This window comes from Cyanistes caeruleus, chromosome 7 (assembly GCF_971803275.1).
Source record: "Cyanistes caeruleus chromosome 7, bCyaCae1.hap1.1, whole genome shotgun sequence".
Lineage (NCBI taxonomy): Eukaryota > Metazoa > Chordata > Aves > Passeriformes > Paridae > Cyanistes > Cyanistes caeruleus.
This window is the reverse complement of record NC_141707.1, coordinates 12,285,539-12,307,381: the sequence shown is the minus strand read 5'-3', so window position 1 is coordinate 12,307,381 and position 21,843 is coordinate 12,285,539. Positions and strand designations below refer to the sequence as shown.

Genomic DNA, 21,843 nt, shown 5'->3' with positions numbered 1-21,843 from the left:
TGGAATCCTTTTCCAATTTCCTTTTTTAGGTCATGGATGAAGATGTTGACAAAAACCAGTACCTAGGGAATGTCTCTGACTTGGCCTCACCCTGCACAGCAGTGGTTAAGCATTATTATTATTATTATTATTTGCTTCTGTTCCTTGGATTAGCACTCAGTCCAGAAATGGCTGTTTCCTCCAGTCTAGTGGAACTTTTCTTTTTTAATAACATTTGAAATTGCAGCTGTGCTATGTTCATGGACCCCCTTCACTCACATGGCCATGGAGTTTTCAGGACTAGCAGAGTTTCCCTCACAGAAACCATCTTTCACAATACACTGTGTTTATGAATTTGCTCTGTTATTTTATTTTATTTTATCATACATGCTATCTTGCTAGAGATGAAATTCAAACTTGCCAGGCTGTCTGAATCCCTTGTAGACATTTCATGCTTCTGAAATGGAGTTTCTTGGGGAAAGATCAGTCCTTTGGCAGGGTGACTGTGATGACAGTTTGTATAGCAAGGGGAAAAGCACAAAATATGGTATTACATTGAAAAAGCAATAAATCTTAGTTATTTTGGAAGGGGTGGTCATTTGTGTATTTCCTGAGTTTTCAGATTTAAATGATGATGAACTCAAAGTCTATGTGCCGCCTCACTGGACTTTGTCCCTCGAGCTGACTTAAATCAGTCATCTCTGTATTTTTTTATTTCTTATTCTGCAAACCATTTGGAGGAAAAGAGGAAGTCCAGTGTGAATGTCCATCATTTTTGAGATTGCTCTGAGAAGTATTTATGAGAAATTCCTCATTAGAACACAGAAATCCAGAAGAATCTGTATTTGACTGTAGATTTATTTTACTGCTCTTGGAAGTTTGTCAGTCTTTGTTACCCTTCACCATATTTCTTTCTTATCATTTAAGGAAAGTACAAAACTTTTCATATTTCTGTCTCCCTTGTTAATTTCAGAAAGACAAAACTGAAAAATAATAAACAAAAAAAACCCAAACAAAAAACAACCAACCAACCAACCAAAAAACAAACCCCAGAATAAAGTCACCAAAAAAAACCCACAAAAAAAGAAAAAACACACAAACAAAAAAACCCACAAAAAAACCCAACAAACAAACAAACAAACAAACAAAACAACCAGAGAAAACCCCAAACAAACAAAAAGCAAAAAACAAACCCCCCAAGCCCCTCAGTACTTCTCCTTAAAAGCACTTCTGTTGTGTCTGTACACCAGGCAAGGAAGCTTATTTAGGATTACATTCTTTTCCAGTCTATTCACTTTTGAGCTCTCTCCCTGGGGAAGCTTAGCCTCAGGCATTTATGACACTGATACTGTGCTATGTGACATAGGGGAATTTCCCCCCCCTAACATTAATCCAGCTCTTAGGATACAGGAGCCTGGAGTTTGCAGCAGTGCCTCATCCCTTGGCGGTTCTGGAGTTCACTTTTGGGAACTTCTAGGTGTAGGAGCATTGTAGGTCTGTACAAAACCTCTGGAGCTGTGCTTTCTGTGCAGTTTGGGCAGCCTCCAGCCCTCCTCCAGGTGATGTGGTTCAATCTGTTAGAATCAAATGCCTCTTTCATCGTTGTGCTCTTAGTAATCCTCTGGTGCAGGAACGTTTGAACATTAAATGGTGATCTATGCTCTCATGCTTCCATCACACAAATAACAAAATCTGTTGAAATACCTGGAAGTTGGCCAAAATTGCTTTGCAGTAGCCTTGTAATGGAAAGGAAAAAAAGGTAAAATTTCTGTATTAGAATATATAAAGTATAAAATTTTCTTTCATAAGTCAATTTTTCTTAGCTTTTACAAAGCGTTATTTCATTGTTTTTATGTAAGAGACTAGATATAGATATAGATGATATAGATATAGGTATAGAAATAGATATAAATATAGATTATATAGATATAGATTTGGCAGAAGATGTTTAAAAGTTTCTAAGTATGAAAGTATTCCATATTCTTGAAGCAGAACCATGCCTGTGGCTGTGCCCAGGTTGTGTGCACGGGCCATACTCAAGGGCACTGTCTCAGAAGCATTCAACTTAGAAAAAACTTTAAAAAAATATATAATCACAGAAAATACTTGAGTTTTCATTGGTGTTAGAGAAATGAAAAAACAGTCCCTGGAGGGCTCTGCTATTCAAACTGAGCACTCAGTGAATATTGAGCATGTAATTAAATCCTACACTTGTATCAGTTGCCTGGACTTCAATGTGTTCAGGCAAGATCTCACCTGCTGATGTCAGAAATGTTCCCAAACAAGAAGATTTTATTGGACTATTCTGATCTTGAGTCTCTTGATGGAAAAGCAGATGTCAAGTTCTTTCTTGATGCACAATGGTCTAAAAGGAAGGAGGTAATACTTGGATATTTCACAATAAACAAAGCCCTTTAAAGCTTTTTCTCAGGAGTGGTTCACAATCTGTGAGTGTTGATCCTGTTGATCTCTACTAGTGAGCCTTCAAAACCACAGAAAGAAGTTATATGCCTCCTAAATGTTATTTTCTTTCAAATCTTAGAGTTAACTTCAAAAAAATCTGAGCTTTTCATCACAGATAATTTCAAAAGGGCTCTTTGGTTCAAGTGCCCATTGAAGTCATTGCAAGTTTTATTGGTCTGTACAGTGAGGAAGGCTTGCAGGTTAAACATTTAGTTTAAGCTTAGCTGGGCTTGACATTTCTGCTGTATTGCAGAGAAGCACATCAAATTTGAAAAGCAAACAGTGCTGGGGCTGCGCTGAATCATGTTCTTTTGTGTTATATAACATACAAACCTGGAACTCCATGGGAACCTCAGCCTGTGGTCCCTGTTTTACTTCAGAACTTTACAAATTGCAAAAACCCTTCCATTCAGGGTTTGGTTTTGTTGGTTTTGTTTTTGTTTTTTTTATGGCAGATGTAGGAAAGAAAGGCTTGCTATCTCTGGAACTATTTCTCCTCCTTTGTAAAAGCTTGAGGAGCCATTGATCATGGCATTTGAACACAGAATTATTAGGCAATTCTCTCAGTAACAGCCTTAGTGAAAATCATGGGGTTTACCTTTTATAAATGGAGATTTCACTATAAATATAGGTGAGTGAAGTAAGAACATCCAGAGCAGTATTAAGAAAAGGATGATCTTTCATTTCTTATCTACTCCCATCTGCTAGGAATTCCATAATTCTCTTCAGGAGAAAACCCTTCAGGATTTGGGGGCCAAATTACTCTGCCTGAAACAAGGCCTTTGAAATAACTTGGACTGATTGTCATAGTAATTTGTGTCAATCTGCTCCTACATGTTCAAGTTATAACTATTTCTCTGATTCTTTAACCTATCAAAGTGTAAACTGGTGAGTAATTCAGGCTGGAAAAGCATGTGTGATATTTGAAATAGTACTCAGGCTAGTTTCCTAGGGGCTTTTCCTCCTACAGCTGATATTTGTGCCTGTTGTTTTAATTGTATTTTTAAATATTTAAAACTTATGTAATCATTATAGTGGTGCAGAAAACAATGTGTCCTTACAGATGGCTGCTCAGGTGCTGCTGCCACCACTAAAATGGTAAATCTGATGGTATTGTCAACAAGGCAGCTGTCAGTACCAGGACAAAATAATTCCTCTTTCCAATGGCACGGTCTCCACATGCAGTGTTAACTGGGGATGTTAAAACAGATTTGTCAACAAACTGGAACATCATTTAAAATGAGGACAACATGCTAGCAACACCTTTTGTCCTGAGTGAGCTATATTATGAGATTAATCCAATTTATATTCTACTGAGTACACTGTGCATGGATAAGAGTAAATAAAGTGCAATTCAGTCTTTAAAATATCGCATCTTGAAGAAAAACCGATATCATTTAAAGTTTCAACTTAAACTCTCTCTTCTACAAATACTGGTTGAGCTGGAAATGTCCAAGGCTGGTTGAGCTGGAAATGCCCAAGACTTCCTAATTCTTTGATTACAGAATTTTCTCTCATTTGTTTACCATGCTTTTTAGTTCTTCCTCATGTTTCTCAAAGGAACAGGTATGTAAATACCTAAGCTCAGTAATAACTTCTTTTCCTTGCATTTTGAAGTGACTATGGGTAATTCATTCCATCCTGTTACATCCTGAAACTTAAATGCCTTTTTTAATGTCTGTAAAAAGCAATTATAAAGCTGGTAACTTTGAACTATTGAACTGCATGCCCCAGTGCTGTTGGCAATACTAAAAATGGGAATATTAGATTAAATTTTTTCAAGCAGAAAGTTCTAATAACTCAAGTAATAATATTCATTAACTTCTATTTACACCATTTTAATCTGAATCCACATTGTATGTTTGTTTTATTTTCTCCCGGAAAACCATTAAAGCCTCAGCTAAACGCCTGTTTCACACTCTCTGCTAATTCAGAGCTGGTAAAATTGTGGCTGAATTATCAAAGGGCGGCCAGCACCGCACGGTTTAATTGGAAGGAGTGGGGCAGAGAGTCATTGCTGGGGTGGGGTGGGCTGGCCATGACAAGGCCGTGCTCTGTCACTGCACAGGGCTGTGGGCACGGGGTGCAGCCCCCGAGAGGATGGAGGGAGGAGGAATCTGAGCCTGGGGTTGTGAAGGAGGAGATGAGAGGCCCTTCAGTTACCTGGAGATGTTTGCCCCAGCTCCCCTGGGAGTTTGGCAACCAAAGGCTCAGTCAAGCTGCTCAGATGGTTCTGTGAGGAGGAAGAGGGTTTATACAATGAGAGATAAAATCAGTAGAAGAGGCTATTGAAAATGACAGCTTGAGATTCATTTCAGTAAGTTCTGAACTTCTCAAGTTGCTTGAGTCTGTGACCAGTCTCGTTTCTGTTTGGTGCAAAGTGCTCAGATCTGTCCTGGAATGAGTTAAAACCTTTCTGACTGCCAAGGCTTTGGGCATGGTGCCTGGCAGGAAAGTCTCTCTGCTCAGGAACTGATAACGGTGCAGGATTTGCAGAAGAGAAGACAAAAGACTTAAATGCTGCTTTCTTGGCATCCTTTAAGAGAAAACAGCGGGGGAAGAAGAGCAGCGCTGCAGATGTGAGCAGAGATAGGGGTATCCAGGTTAAACCTGCAGCTCCTTTATTAGCACAGGCGTGCAGAGGCTGATATGTATATATTGTATAGCTGCATGAAAAGAGTGAGTACCGTGGTACTGAGATGTGATCTTATTAATTTGATGTTCTTAATAGGTTTGTTAGAAAAAGGCTCCTGCTTTTGCTTGGCTACTTAGCACCAGTATTGTCATGGCTTAGGTTGCTCGCAGTAATGGAGATTCATGTGGGATAAAGTAAATGAAGCTGCTTCTCATTGCCATTATCATTATTAAAAAGGCTTTTCACTGATCCTGCTATCGGTGCCACAGATCAGCACATGCCTAAAAAGCAATCAAAGTGCAATGTCCTGGAGTACGTGTGTGACCAAAGCACTCTTCTATTAACCGCTAATCAAAAAAATAAAAATGTTTGGAATTGTCAATAGTAAGACTCCTGCTTTAATAATGGTATTATAACTTTCTGTGGTTTTTTTTTCCCCCTCACTCTTTTTTGAATTTCTTTTTCTCCTGGCTTTAGTGAATATAGCTGCTGTAATTACAGCTACAGCCATTTCACTTGCTAGCTGTGCTTATTCTGGTTCCAACGGTCTCACAGATTTCTTGCCCACAAGGAGTGGCTTGAAAAGATTCCTTCAGATGATATCATTGTCTTGCTTTTCTGCATCACAGGCTGCATTTTTTTAATCAGACATGATGACACTGATAGGTGCAATCTTTTGATTTAGGTGGTGCCATTTAAAAAACAAAAAATCACCTAGCCAGAGCCTAGCCCTTTTTCTTTGTGTGTGTGTGCCTGTTCACTCAGATGACAATGCCTCTTTTAATGTGAAAGGTTTCTGAGCTGTCCCATTTTTTGTCATATTTCTACTCATTCATTGGATGTTGTAGTAAAAACTTGCATGTTTCCATTTTGTAGCATGCAGCACTATTTCTGTGTCCTGTAATGTACAGTTCCTGAGCAACTGCTGCATGGGTGGCTTTGCTACCTCCTACTGCACTTCTAATGCTGTGTGCTGTTCTACATTTCTGGGTATGTGAGCTTGCTGACCACTTGTCTGACTCACATGTGCTCATCAAGGGCTGGTAAATACTTGTGGTTTTGTCTGATGCCTGATCAGTTCTTATTTTTCACGATTTTTGCTTTGGGTTCAGCCCCACTGAGATTTCATCTTTCACTGTCATTTCCATCTGTGAAAATAGTATTTTCCTGTCAAACATGCCCAGGTTACTCACCCATTCATTGCCTCAGGGAGTCCCTGTTTTCCTTTTTAGACTTTATTTTTTTGGTTGTTTTTTTCCCCGTGGAGGTACTTTACTTTGGGAAGCAATAGGTTTCAACCAGCTCTCCAGCTTTCTGTTTTTTTACCCAGTGCTGGAAAATAAACATCTGTCTGGCTGCAGCCTCTCCACCTGGATCTGCACTGCCAGTCACCAAGTTCTGCATTACAACAAAGTTCCATATTTCAAGCTAGATGAATAGGAGATTTCTTGACTTATTACTCAAACCATCACAGGATTTTGACCAGTTGCTTTTGTTCTTTAACACCATTTTATTTTCATAAAATAGACTGTTAGCAGTAACAGAAATAGAATCAAAAGAGAAGAAATCTCAGACCTTGGGATTCAAGCCTGAGATTTCTCTAAGTAGCTTTGCTAAGGAGGAACAATTATTTATTTTTATACCTGTTCTTTACAGACACTGCATCCTGCTGTGCATAGCTATTATGTGATAGTCACAAATAAGTCAGGGAAGGAAATTCTTGTAGCTTGTCTTAAGGACAGCCTGGATCAAACCTTATTTTTCTTTCAAAACGTAAGCAGAAGGGTTATGCGATGATGTGACAGCAAAAGTGACGTCTGAAAATTGTCATGGTAGACAATTGAATTGAAACAGTTGAATTGAAACACAAATATTTAAGACTGTTTCATGCATCCGTACAAATATCTTCCTCTCTGACTGCAGAACCATAGTTTTACAGCAAGGAAAGAAAAATCAGTCTTCTCTACCAATAAGAGCTTCTAAGTTTTCAAGTTTAGGATTTAAGGTATCATGGTCCCACTATATTCAGTTCTAGTGGTCAGGCACTATTTTTATAAATTGAATTTTAGTGTTTGATGGGTTATTTCTTGAATATTTCAAGTTACTTACCAATGCTAAGACGATTCAACTTCATTTCATTTCTCCTATCAAGAACTGTTGGGAGTATAAAACAGGATATAAGAATCATTCTGCCTTGAAACTTTGCTAATATATATTCATAACCAAATTCTCCCAGGCCTTGGTCACATCTCATTAAAGCTGTGGTTGCACAATAAAGTTGCACACCACTCTAGTAAGTATCAGGGATGTCACTTAGCAAAATATTCTTGTAGCAGCTCTTCACTGTCACTCTCATCTCCATTTCAAAAGGGCCTGGCTTTTCCCCCAGAGAGCTGGAAGGGAAATGCAGCAATGTAATCCAATCATACATTGTGTTTTGGAACAAATACAATGGAGTGATAAACTGCTTCAAGGAGGAAAACACTTATAAGTTTCCAAACTTCAGGTGACTGTCAGCACTCCTTACTAGCAGAAACAAACTTGCATTGTGAGAAGATGAATTTGGTCTTGTCTGTGAACCTTTCAGCTGCATAAGATGGTTCAGTTTCAAATGGATTTTTCTTTTTTTTCTTCTTTTATTTTTTGCTAACACTCAATAGGGTTTTCACTGCTTGATCTTTAGAGTATTTGTAATTTGAATAGTGATGTTCAGAAAAAGGATTCATCTTTGGTGAGATGTTGCCATTAGGAGGGAGTGGTAATAATGGGCTTTTGATCAATGAAAATATTTTTACTTTATTTACTTATTTTTTTTTTATTTTTTTTTTTTTTGCTGTGCCATCCAGAGACCTAAAAGCTACAGAATATGTATGTTAAATATATGCTTAAAATGTATCAAACATGATCTTATGGTTTTGCCAGACTACAATATAGTAATAAGCAAGGTGTGTGGTGCTGTGGTTCATTGAGCTCTAATTATTTCAAACTGTTATTGATTGGACAAAATAAGACTCTGCTCTGGTTCTGTTAATAAATATTGGAGACTATGGGTTCAGTTGTTAAACAAGCTCTTTAAATGATTCTTCTCAGGTTCAGATAGGTAATTAGGAGAACTGAATCATTTCCAGGCATGATGGCAAAAGAAAGAAGCATCTCGGTGAGGGATGGATGAGAGTGGGAGAATCTGACCTTTCTGAGGGCTATATCAGCAAAGCTCCACTGACTTCAGTGATACTGAACAGGTTTTCCATCAGTTTCAGAAAGAGATTTATCAGCAACCGCTAAAATCATTTGATTTGCTAAACAACTTTCTTCATTTCTCAGATTGTATTTTCCCTCTGTACATGTGTGGGTATAAATCACTACAGGTCAAGTGTGACTTGACTTGTATTTGACTCTGTGAGTCAAGGATATGCTTCCATTTTCTTACAGTTTTGCATGTTAATGAACTTATCACCCTTTGTCTTTTTTTCTTTTTTTGCTAGCTCTTTATTGACTAGCTTAAACATATTGCCATATTCTTTCTCAGACTAATGAATTGTGTAATATTTTTCATTGACACGTGAGCAAGAACTCTCTGTTGCTTCAGTCTGGAAATAGTAGGGCAGTTTCTTACAGATACTCTAGGGTGGTGGAAATATAGCCCAATATTAACATTAAGCACAAATGAGAGATCACTGACATTCTGCTTCTTTAGCACCCTCCTCCAATACAACTCATTAATTTAGAAGCCTTATACATCTTGGAAAGAGAAAGGAAACAAACTTCTTGCTTTAGAGACTAGAATGAAGTCATCCATGCCACTGGCATGATAGGAGAGGAGACACAGCTGGGAGACAGCCCGAGAGAGGAACTTGAGGAGCTTCCCTGGAGAAAGCAGCGGCGCCAGGAGAGCAGCTCAAATTCCTGTACACAGATGCATGCTATGCAAGGAGCAAACAAAACAGCTGTGCAGAGCTCTGATTACAACAGTGTGGAGCTCTGGCTTGCCTGCAGTGCTGCCATGGGTGCACACACACTCTTTGGGCAGTGCAGCTGTGCCTGCTGCCCAGAGGAGAGCCAAGGGGCTTACCAAGAAATGAGAGACAGTAAGGCTGAGTTACAGCCATCTGAGAGCCCTGGGAGGAGGATAATGCTCTTGGAAGGCCACTGTGGTCTTTGGAATGTTGGGAGATTGGAGCAGTTTCCTGAGACTGAGAAAGGCAAACATTGGAGGGTAGAGAGAAAACTGAGCCGGGTTCTTACAGGCAACTTCCATTCACCCAAAAAATGGGAAATCCCACCAGAATACACTGGAAGTTCCTTTCACCTCAGGGGTGATCAACACTGGAAAAAGCTCCCCAGGGAGGCAGTGAATATCCATCCTTGCAGAATATCCACCAGGCAGAATCCGTGGAAGTCTGCTCTAGCTGGACCTTACTATAGAAATCACTGGACACCTCTCCTAACTGGAACCATTCTGTGTTTCTCTGCTCAGGTCCAGGAAGATAAAGCTTCACCATTTAACTTTGATTTTTGCCTTTTAAATAATTACTCTAATGGTCTGTGATGTGCTCTGTCATACTTGACTCCATACACAATTTTTTGAACCAGAGTATTTATGTTTCATTCTAAACCCCTTGTTGAATAAAGAGGATTAATGTTTGGGGATTTAATAGTCTCCAGTTTAGCTGAACTCTGTAAATCTGTCTCTGGACTGACAAAGCATTTGAGTGCCACCTATTCTGGGACAGACAGAGTAATGACAGCATTGAACCTTTTTTCTTAAATATTGAGGAAGTATTAAAGAATTTAAATAGGCAGTGCAAAATCTTAACTGAATTATCAAAATAATTTGCTGTTGATGTGCACAACAACTATCATTCTAATGAAGTTTGGAAGCAATTTTAATGGAAGAAAAATTAACTAATTCCAGCAAGCTTTTTGATATGAGAGTCATTTTATGAACAAGATGACATAAACTTCATTAGAGAGAACAAGCATAGAAATGTTTTTATGCAGGAAAACAAATCCTCATATAGCAGTTATAAGTCAAAAATGCAGAAATTAGTAAGTTATACCACCTTATAAATTGGTTCTTCAAGCTCTGCACACCAGATCCTTCAGCCACCATTGAGCTGGGGATTTACAGCAAAATTCAAATAACAGTGAAGGATCAAATCTAAAATGGAGAATAAGCACAGCTGAACATATGGCCAGTTGTGTTGTGACCATTACTTAAAGATTATTTTGGACAGGAGTTTTTATAAACTCACTACCATAAATTTGGGATTAACCAACAGGCAATTCCTCAGTGGTCATTGTGAGACATTAACAGTTCCTTTGTTGACTACAATGGGTTTAGAACAGAGTATTGTTATCGCATATATTTCAGAGAAAAAACAAATATGGGAAGGTGCAGCCCATTTTTACACAAGGTAGTGTTTGAAAAGCAGTTGTTTTACTTCTTGTGATTAATCTTTTTGTCAGTTTACTTGACTTGTTATATATTTGCCTTGGTTGTCTGATGCATAATTGTGGAGCGCAGATGAATACATTCACATTGTGATGATCCAAACTCACACTGATGTAAGGCTTGCATTGGCTTAAAATTAGAGGAAAAGCTACTTTAAGTGTTTCCATAACAGAGCTGTTTTGTTTATTTCTGCAAAGTTTGAATTGCTAGTCTTGGAAACATCAGTGGTTGCTGATTACTGATATTAAATGCTACCCTCAGGAAATGTCTTTTTTTTTTCTTCAAAGTATAAGGAAGATGTGTAAGAAATAATAATTACATAGGTCCAAAAGTGCATGATTTTTTTCCTAATATTAAGCCATGGGATAACAATGACTTCATATTCTGCACAGAGAAATCAGCCCTCACATGGGTAGGAAACTTTTCTATTAACACATTTGGTGCCAATCTAACCTAATTTTAAAGGCTTGCTCAACAAACATAACTAAGATCTTTTATTTTCTCATTATCTCTATTTTAAAATAATCCAGGGCTGCATGAACTTGCTGGGTTTAATTCTGCAGTAACCACACAACCCATCACAGAGCCTTGGAAATTTCTGAGACAGGATTTCAAATTCAGACCATCACACCTACTTTTAAAAAATGATTTGGATTCTGGTAGGCTTGTGGGAATTTTGAGATAAGGAAATACAAAGTCCTGGGCCTCCAAGAAAACCTGATTTCCGTGTTCATTGAAATCAATAGCAAGAGTTACAATCTGCAGACTAAGTACATTGTGGTGTTATAAACTTAATGACATCTAATTTTGCTAAGTACATACCAAAACTGTAAAAATAAAGGGATAATTCACACAACTGTCAAGTGCCTCATAAAATGGGCAGGAGGGAAGCTGCATGGAAGCCAGACAAATATTACCCAGACCAAAAAAAAAAAGGGTTGGATACTGAGTCTTTTGAGGCTTGAGGAATGCAGAGCCCAGACTCTCCCATAATCCTTCCTCACTCCCTGTGACTCTTCTGAATTTCTGCAAAGGAAAGATAAATATTATGGCAGTAAGCATGTATTTCCTTACACAGGAGATGCCATTTTACCTGGTCTTTCAGTGAATAAATTATTTTTAATATTTTAACTTAAAGACACTGTAATTATGGTGGTTGGTCTTGTCAACAGTGACGGTATTGAATTGGAATTTCACTGGAAATGGAATTTTTATCTCCATAAAATTTTTCTGTACATTGAGTTGAAGATTCAATAGCATTAATGGAACATATCTGCAGAGATTTAAATACAACTTTTGTTATCCACAGGTGCTACAATATCACCTTTCAGAAGTGTGTGAGTTTGTGCAAAACCCCTTCTTTCCTCAGCCATTTCACTAATTATGACCATGCTGAATAAGCTTATTGCTTTTCTAAAGTTCACGTGGAAGTTAATTTCTGTTATTTGCTCTGTTTTGACTACCTGTATTTTTTTTTTTCCCATCTGTTTAGTTCAAGAAATTAACTTACAGTGAGAGGCAGATAAGGGAAAAAAATATTTTTTACTCATAATGGATGAATCTGAAGCCAAACAGAAATTAGGCATTTGAACTGATGTAGCTTTAGAAGTTTATGTACTGGATATTTTTGTTTGCCTAAATGTGCCAGCTGTTGACAAGAAACAGGCAATTTTGGAATAAGCATGCTTTTAAATGCATACTTTGCACTGGTTTCTTGTTTTCCTTTTGTATTGTGTTCAAAATAGTTACTCTTGTCTTAGAGGACATTTAAATAATGCACCTTTGGATGAGCAAGCTGTGAAAGTAAAAACATACCTAAGAGCCAGTTGAAAAGATAAATAAGAAGCCTGACGAAAATTATAGCAAAATATTTTGAGCTAGAGTGTGCATGCTGGCTTGAAATGCTTTGAAATGAAATAAAGCACCGAATGGCATTAAAAGCCTTCAACTGAGCTGAGTTCGTTCTGGAATTCAGTTAGCTAAGGAAATTTGAAATAAAAAGATAACGCTTAAAAATGGGAAGGAAACTTTTAAAGAGAGTTTGTGGGTTTATTAAAGTTCAATCATGAGCCAATTAATGTAAAAAAAGGTACAAGCTGTTTTTATTTTATTTGATAAAGCATCTAGCATTCTGTTCACCCTGGGGGCACAATAGTGTGGCAGGCTGCTTTGTTCAACACAAAACTTGTTTTTTCCCTCTGCTTTTACAACCTGCGATTAAAATATTTGCAGCTCTAGCTTATTTTAACAAAAGCCATTTATAAACAGCTAGCAGTGCACTTCAGTGGCTGACTCCACCTGCGAAGAATAAATATAAACAATACATTTTTTTCTTAAAATCAGCATTTTGGCATTAAAAATTCTTTGTACTAGTAGGTTCATGAGGGGATAGTTTAATTAGAAACTATAATAAAATTGTCTAGGTTAGGGTTTTGGATTTAGACTTGCATTAGACTTTAAAATTTCTGTCCTATCACATTTTCCTTCAGAAGAAAAAGAAATTAATCTATTCTCTAACATCTACTGTTAATTTTTGCTGTTGATTGCAGAACTGTGCTTTTAGCACAAGGCTGTGTTTCATTTCCCTCTGAAAATGCAATTATTTTTTTATTACATATTATTGTATGAAACTTGAGCAAACCCAAATATCTTCTGTAATCCTTATTAGCATTTAGGGATTGAGAGAGCAGGTAAAACTTTGGACCAAATTCCATTACCAAATTGCAGTCTTTCCACAGTGAATTTGGTTTTACTAGTCTGGGAAGTTTCTTCATTTTTGGGAACTTAAAATTTCTCAAGAAAGTAGATTTTCAGTACCAAATCTGACAGACTTAGAAAGTGGAGAATTTATGAAAAGTAAACTTCACATTGTGTGTTGCATGTCCTGAGGTACCTATTTTCTGTGTTTGTGTGGGATCCATCTTCAAAATGAATCTCCTGAAAATAAACAACTTAATTTACTGTGTACAGTGCTCTTAAAATCTGTTTCTCATCTGCTTTATTGTGGTAGAATTACTGGAGGATGGGTATGGATTTAGTTTCTCTCTTGGTCTCTAAATAGCACCAGTGGGTATTGATGAACTAGAAGAGAAATATGTAAGAGAAGGTTGTGTACATTCATTTAATATTTGAAGGTAGGAGGTAATTTATGGATGAGAATTGTGACTGAATAAGCAAAAGGTAGCGAAGGTGGGTTGAGCCCTTAGGTTTGAATTTTTACTAGCTGCTCAGTGTGTTGAAACAGTGCATAATGTTAAAATTTATTGTGAAAAAATTTGGATATTTTAATGAATATAATATGTTATTTCTGGACTACCAATGAGCTTTACATGTCTAGGGACCTATTAGCAAGGTATCTAAGTTCGAAATTACACTTGTTTGGAAAAATAAATCAGAGCAACTATTTGAGACTGCAAAGGAGCCAATAGCCACCAAATGAATTAAAAATCTGATTAGAATGGTACTGCAGGCAGCTTACGTAGCAACTGACAGTTTGGGTGTATAGGGTCAAAGATTAATGAACCAGATTGTTACAGGGTAGAAAATACCTCACTTTTAATTGAGACTTACGTTTCTAAATGAGGTGTGGGATGCAAGGACAGTTTGGGTACCCACAGTGCTTTGTGTCTGTGAAATTCCTGCACTCCTGTGCATACAGGGAAGTTTTACATGTTGCCAGTTTTCTGATAGTGGTACAAAAGCTTAATTATTACTTTTAAAAATCACATGGCAAAAAGACAGCGGGAAATGCCAAGCTAAGTAAGAGCGGACTGCTTTGTGATTAAGGCAGATTTATTCATTATTGCTTTACAGGCCTTGATAAAACTGGAGGGTTTGGACATTTAAATTGTAGGGTTTGAAATAATTTACTTAGGCCTTTAGTTTGTTTACCTGTTCTCTGGAAATGAGCAACTTGAAATGCTATGAATAAGATCAAGACAGGAGAAACCAGGCAATCGAGGGTTAAAATGCAATTTCTGCTCTTGAGTTCTATTGATAATTGTGGAAAATGTGTTCCACAAAAAGTGTGTTTCAAAGGAAGAACAAAATTCTGTAATTCTGCACAGATCAAGCTTGATACCTGATAAGATATGTTAATCAATTATCTGGTGCAGTAACAGATAGTAGAACAATCTCCAGATGAGTTACTGTAAGTTTAAAGGATTTAGATTTAAAAGAACTGCAAATACATTTAAGATTTAAAAAGCAAATTTATGATGCGTGATGACCATTTAATTTACCCAGGAATGTGTTGGACTTTGTAATATGGTGAGTGCAAACTGTGCCGGTTCAATACAATTATTTTCTCGATAATTGAATTATTTTTTGATTGATTTCATTGTATCTCTGGCTTGTTTTTCCTTCTATCAGGGCATGTCAATAAAAGTAACATATTTGCTTTTTCATTCTCCTCTTCCACATATCTTCTACAAGAAATGTAAAGTGCTTTTCCAAATGCCTCTTGCTGTCTTTCTGAAGTGTTTTTCACGTGACCTATCTTTTTTTTGTAGAAGAGCAAATGCTTTTTCTCCCAGACTAAACTTGTTGCAAATATTCTCCAGTCACTCAAGCTTAGTCTTTCTATATTCTCAATTCCAGAACAGTAGTAAGAAAGAAATACAACAAATATACTCCTCCTTTTTCTTGCAAAAAGAAAATCTCAAAGATAAACAGGTGAAAAAACCCCTATCCAATAACCTATGAAGAAAACCATGTTCTGAAAATAAGTTTTGAGCCTTTTTAAGCTTGTCTGCTGTGGCCCTGGAACAGATGAAGGAAATTTTAGGCTTGCTATTTGATAGTCAGTAGAGCATAATCCCTTGAAGACTGTGAACCTCCTAAATTCCTTTGTTAAGAGGTACAGTTTGGCTTGAGCATCATAAACAATTAGAATAAAGTATAATTGTATATTTTTCACCTCCTTCCATGATTTCTGCCAGAGAGGAACCCATCCAGGCTAGTCATTTCCCACAGGAAACTGAACAAAAATGTCACCAGTCAGAAAGCAGTGGAATCATCCTTGTGAGCTGGCTGATGGAAAATTAGCACATTTAAATTGCCCTTGCTTTGGGTGCTCGCAGCTGAATGCAGGCTTCAGCTAACATTTTCTGCTTCTGTGTATATGTCTGCACATCTACATGTCTGCTGTACATATATCAGCTGTGTTCTCCTAAGGCAAGAGCTACCTGGCTGTGGATGGAGTTTGAACACTGAACTCCTTGCTTTGCCTGCATGCATTTGCTGAACAATCCTTTCTAAAAGGGAATGAATAAAAAAACCAACTAAACAAAAATTTCTGATGAAGACTTTATGCTTAATTAGGTAAATATGAAAAAAACCAACGAGTCAAATCTAAGAAGCATGAGTTAATATAACCGAAATTGGCTACAACTTTTATTTATCTCAGTTAAATCCAGCATAAAAGCTGTTAGGGTTCCTAATTCATGGTGTGTTTGCCTCTTAATCATTCTGAAAATATCTGTGTGTTAAAAAGAGATTTATGCATCAACTCTAAGAACTGATGCTCTGCAGTGTTTTTATCAGTGCAGGATGAGCCAAAAAGTAACTTTTAGATGTCTCTGTGAGATTTGTCAGTAGTGACCTGTTGAGCCATGGTGCTGCTGGGGACAGGAGGCTGATCTCGAGACTGAACTGGGTCAGGGTTGAGAGGGAAGGGTAGGCTGATGCCCTCAAAGGCAAAAGGGTCACATTAGAGATTTAATCAGTATTTCAGCCATGAGTCATTGCTCAGCCTGTACCTGGAGTGTGCTTTCTAAGCAGGATCTCAGCAGGATGGAGGAGGAAATGCCATGTGCTTTATCCAAGGGCCGGACGCCTCAGCAGTCTGTTCATCTGCCTGAGCAGGCCCTGGGCCTTGTGGGCTCCTCTAAACTCAAATTTTTGAACCAGCCACATGAGAAGCTGGCCAAAGAAATCATCCTTTTGTGTAATTTGGGTGCTTACTCTTGCTTTTCTTTTCACTAATGCTTCAGCAGAAAAATGGTGTTAATATATCCTGTACATGTATGCTTTATATCTGTTTCTGGGGCTTTTTTAAATGAGCAAAATGCCTCCTGAATCTCACCATTTCTTGGGAATCAAATCATAATTTGTTATTGAGGTACAAGAGAACATTGATATCTTCCAGTTCCTTGGCACTGGCTTAATTCACAGGGGAGTGTTTCAAGAAACTATATAACTGAGAATCATAAATGCAAATATGGCAAGAATTAAAAGCTGAACAGGTTAGTTACACCTGTCATGCACACAGATGAGCATTTGGCATGAATATTTGATGGAAGGTTGGTTGCCAACCTTCTAAGAGTATTAGTGCCACAGCTGTTACCAAAGGAAGTAGTTATCTATTCTCTGTGCTGCTGATAATCTTTTTTTCTCTAGAGAAACATTGGTAATTACCCCTGGCTGCTGTTTCCACTGTCCACTCAACAGTATCCAATACAGCCCTGTCTTTTAGGAAAATAGGTACTTAAGCAAGATTCCTTGCTTAATAATATTTTCTGTCTCCTGACAGAAAATTCTCCTATATTGCTGGGTAAATTTGCACTGGTTTCATGTATTAGAAAGTCTAAAAGATGTTTTAGTGGCAGGATGTTTCCCCTTGTATAGTAGAATAAGAAAAGGGTACTGGCTATGGATGGAGCTGGAATGCAAACACTGAGTGGCCGTTGTAATCACTATAATTGTTTTGATTTTTCTTTTTTCCTTGACATGTCAGTTTTCTGCACAATTCTCTTATTTCCAAAAACATGTAGAATTACAAAAGAAATTCCCAATATTTCTTGTGATTTCAGAAATATTTTCTGAGGAGTTTACATTTCCTACGAAGAAGGCTGGCACCCCAGCTGCAGGGAGGTTTTTGTTTGTTTAAGGAATTTGAATATGTTGGGTAAGTATGGCCCCTGAGCTATGCTGTGTTACTCTTTAAGCAATATGAGCTAGCCCTTCTGGAATGGGAGCAGTCCTCTCCTCACTCTGTAGGCTCCAGGGTTTTTTGTTCCTGCTGGGCTAGGCCTGTCTTGTCCTAGTGCTGCTGTCCCTCCTCAGCAGGGACCCAGAAACCTACCTGGGTCCTTGCAGGGGAATCAACAGATTTGTTTCTTTTATTTTCTCCTGGCTCTCAAATTTTAGCATCTTGGAAAAGAAAGAACTTCTTAACTGTCCGTGGTTGAGCAAAGGAACAGCTCCCAACACATCTCCCAGGACTGCTTGTTTTAAGTGGAGGGCAAAATCCAGGGAAACACTCAAATAAGCCCTTGAATTGCCAGTCCTGCTAGAAGTAATTAGGACAGCTGGTGGCTTGTTCTGGTTCACTCAAATGGCTATTTTTTCCCAAAAGATCACATGGGAGGAAAGGGCAACTGGGCACTGGAGCTGCCTTTCAGACAAGCTTGGGCACTGAGGGGAAGGGAACCTGAGCAGAGACAAGACCTGCTCTGTGCAGCTCGGGGTGCTGTGCATTTACCTCTGCCTGCTACAGGGCAGCAGAAGCTCTGCACCTTGGTGGCCCCAAAGCCACGCTCTGGGAAGCCTGTCCTGATCTAAGGTTATCTCAGGGAAAAGCTGCACAGCTCAGTGTCAAGCAGCCTGCATCTCGATTAGAGTGTTGGCAGCATTTGTAATGCTCTAGCAAGTATATTAGGAAGTTCTTCCTTCAATATTTGGTTCCACGGGGTCTCTTTAGTGCAAAATATTCCTTCCATGTGAGCTAGTTTGAGCCTTGAACTTGTATTTTATGGCTAATGCTATAACAGACAACCACCTATCATTATTCATCTATTTTATTTAATTATTGATCCTTTCAACTTTACAAGACTTAATTAGAATTTGCTGTATTGAACGAAACAAAAAAAAAAAATTAAATTTGTTGAATTAGTAAATAACAGAGAATTAGAGGTAGTTTAGTGATTTAATTAACACAGCTTTATCCCAGCACACTAGTTAATGAAAGGCAAGCACTGGGCCATCTGGTACAGTTTCAGGAAATGTGGAAACAGAACTGCCTTATTTTGTACTTTCCTCTCATTTGTTATTTGCATTTTGATGAGTCCACTGATTCTTCTCTTTCAGATGATTATTCACTTCCACTGTGAAGTCCCTTAAACACTATAGAAACCTTTAGGATTAAATGATTTTCTAATGGTGAGGTGATTTTTAGGCGCTTTTCCGTTTCGCAGCTCTGTTCAATATTCTAAAGGTTGAATGGCACAATAACTGTGCTCCATCCAGCAGGCCTGCAGCCATCACCCCCATGCCATCTAATTAAAAGCTGCACATCTTTGCTCAGTAGTGGTCAAACTTAATTTGCTCAGTCCAGTTATAGTTACAAGGTGCCAGGGGACAGGCAACTGTAGAATCTTGTTTTTCATTTATCTTGAAAGAACTTCCAGGTTGCCAAAGACTCTGAATAATCTCAGAAGTCTTTCCACGAGCTTGCATTATACTGCATTCTGTATTCTCCCAGTTACAAAGTTCATTAAAAAAGTGGCTTTTGTGAAAACTTTAGAGGGAAAATAGATTAATGATGAAAATGAAGTTTGAAAGTTATTTTAAAATAACATAGGGTAAATATTTTGATGTTGAAATGGATGTCTAGGGAATTGAGGTTTCTGAATTATGGATGTTTGAAATTTTCACTTAAGTAATTCAGAATGTCACTAAAAATGTGCTTGTACTGTCTGCCAAGAATTAATCAGTGATATTTGAATTGAAAGCAAAAAAAACCTCAAACAACCAACAAACCCAAAAAACAAAACAAAAATTGCAAATAAAAACCCAACCAAAATAACAGCAAACAAAAACAAAAGCACTTCTGTTCCTGCATTTTACTGAAAAAATGAAAACATACGTTTTCCTGAAGGACTCACTTTTCCCAGTAAGTATTTCTTAAACAATGACTGCTGTGTCACCTACCTTATCTACTGGAAAAGGTCATGCTTTGTCATTTATCAGCATTAGGATGTGAGTAGAAAGATGGTAAAAGAACTAATATTTATTTTTGGTGCTTTGTAATAATTTGTATTGGCCATCAAGAGCTTCTCGTTTGTATCAATATATTCCTTTTATCAATACGTTTTTGAGGGTATTCAAATGCCCAGGAATTTTCTTGAATACCTGAGCAGAGGAAGAATTAGGATGAAAGTTCTGAAGTAAATAATTATTGTGTGAGACTGCACATGTTCAGAAAGACTTGATTCTAAGTAGTCAGTGTTTGTGTCATCACTTCGGCTTGGAAATCTGAATACAGCCTTCAAATTGCGGCTGACAGTAATTACAGCATTGTCATTTCACCCCTGGGAGACCTTTGCCTCCATTCCTTACTTGCTGACATTCACACAAAAATGGAATCATTCAGGTTGGAAAAGACCTTTGTGATCTTTGAGTTCAACCATTAAGCTGACACTGCCAAGTCCACCACTGAACCATGTCTGAGTGCCACATCTACACATCTTTTAAATATATTCCTACACATCTTTTAAATATCTCCAGGCATGGAGCTCTATTGCTTCCTTCTCATCAGATTTGCGTTCCAGACCCTTCATCAGTTTTGTTGCTCTCTGGACTCACTCCAGCAGCTCAATGTCTTTGGGAAGTGAAGGCCCCAGAGCTGGGCACAGCACTCAAGATACAGCCTCAAGTGCTCAATGATTCCTTTGTCCAGATCACTGATAAAGATATTAAACATTGGGGTAGAAGATATGGCAGCTGTTTTGTCCAATGTGATTAGGTGTTTGACACTTAAATATGAATTAATAATACAAGTCTTGCTGAAAAAATAAAAAAGGGAGCTGTCCTTTGTTGGGTTTATTCCTATTACATCAAAAGTGAGGACTAGACATGGGAGTAGAAGCTTAATGGTAGAAAGTTTCTTGAAAAACTGACAGGTGCTACTGGCCTGATGGGAGGGTTCTGTCTCCCTTCTCACAAATTTATTAGAGATTTGGAAAATATGGAAGCCAGGAACAAACTTGAAGACTAGGACTGTCCACTGTGGAAAGACACTTGAACGTCATTTAGCAGGAGCTGATCAGTCAATCAGATTTCTATCTTGTGATCAAGAACACATTATTAAGAAACTTAAACTTTGGTGGTTTTTTTGCTATAAAATTCAGATTTGGAAATAGCTTTATTAAAGCCTAAATATAGCTTTAAAACCATTGCCTACTTGGTGGGAGTGAAACAGAAGTTATTTGCCTTTTGAATCAGTTCTAATTATATTTTCCCTTGAAAACCTTTGCCATTGAGTCAGTTCTGCAATTTAACAGTGCAGCTGAAAAAATGTCTGCTTTCTACCCTAGAAATCATTAACTAAAGAAAGTTTCCTTTTTTTTGTTTGTTTTTTTTTTGGTTTTTTTAAGCTGCTAATCATGTCGACATTGTTTGCCACAGGCTGTGTCTTTCTTGCATGTTGCATAACATTGCTTCAAACGTCAGGGTGGATGAGATCTTCAGAAACAGCTTTTCATCCAGAAACACTGCCTGTTGCAGTTCAGTTCTTATTTATCTTGAGTTCTTTTCTGTTATAGCTCTAATAGTTCTGTCCTGAATAGCTGTTGTAGTTTGGGGCTCATCAGATCCCCCCAGGACTGAATGTTTGTTGAGTTTCACTTGATAACAACCACTCTTTATATCCTGTGGTCCTTTGCAGGGTGAGCTGAAGCACAGCGAGAGGAGGCAGACTCACTTCTGACCTGGACTTAAATTCAAATAGGCTCAAGTTAGGACAACCATTTCACAAGTCTGTCTTGTGCATCTGACCCCAGCAATCATCCACTCAGATGCATGAAGTAGAGAACTTAAAGTAAAACCTTTAAAAATGCACCTTGTGTCAGAATGGAGTCCTCAGCTCCGAGCGTGTTTCCCCGCAGCTCTGCTCCTCCTGCGCTGCACTGTCTGCCTGTGCAGACACAGCCACTGCCAGCAGAGCAGGAAAAGGAGATTTCACTTGTCTCAGAAGAGCTTGTAAGAGTCACTCTGAGCAGTTTTGCATAAAAGTATAGTCTGCTGCAGAGCAGGCTCAAGCTTCTGTGGCGTTGGCTCTCAGTGATGTGCTGCTTGGAGCAGGATGTGTGGGCTTTGCTGTGCTAAGGGACAGTCCTCTCCTCTCACTGAAGACAAAGTAAAACTCCACGGAACTATAAAATGTGCATAATCTTTTACCCATGAATGGTAAGTTATTTGGGATCAGTGCATTCAGTACTTCCCAGAAGCCACATAATTTTCCTTGATAATCACTGCTTAACTGCTATGCTCCCCTACACAAATTTGATTTCAATTTTTCCCCCACAGTTGT

The 21,843-nt window shown here is 38.1% G+C and overlaps 1 long non-coding RNA gene across 1 annotated transcript; it reads left to right on the top strand.

The window, feature by feature from the left end:
* The first annotated feature begins 1,385 nt into the window (after window positions 1-1,385).
* On the top strand, window positions 1,386-21,371 carry LOC111931785 (uncharacterized). The gene is made up of 3 exons (XR_002865733.2): window positions 1,386-1,473; window positions 17,345-17,439; window positions 21,199-21,371. It is a non-coding gene; the product is annotated as an uncharacterized LOC111931785 (long non-coding RNA).
* Window positions 21,372-21,843: the final 472 nt, after the last annotated feature.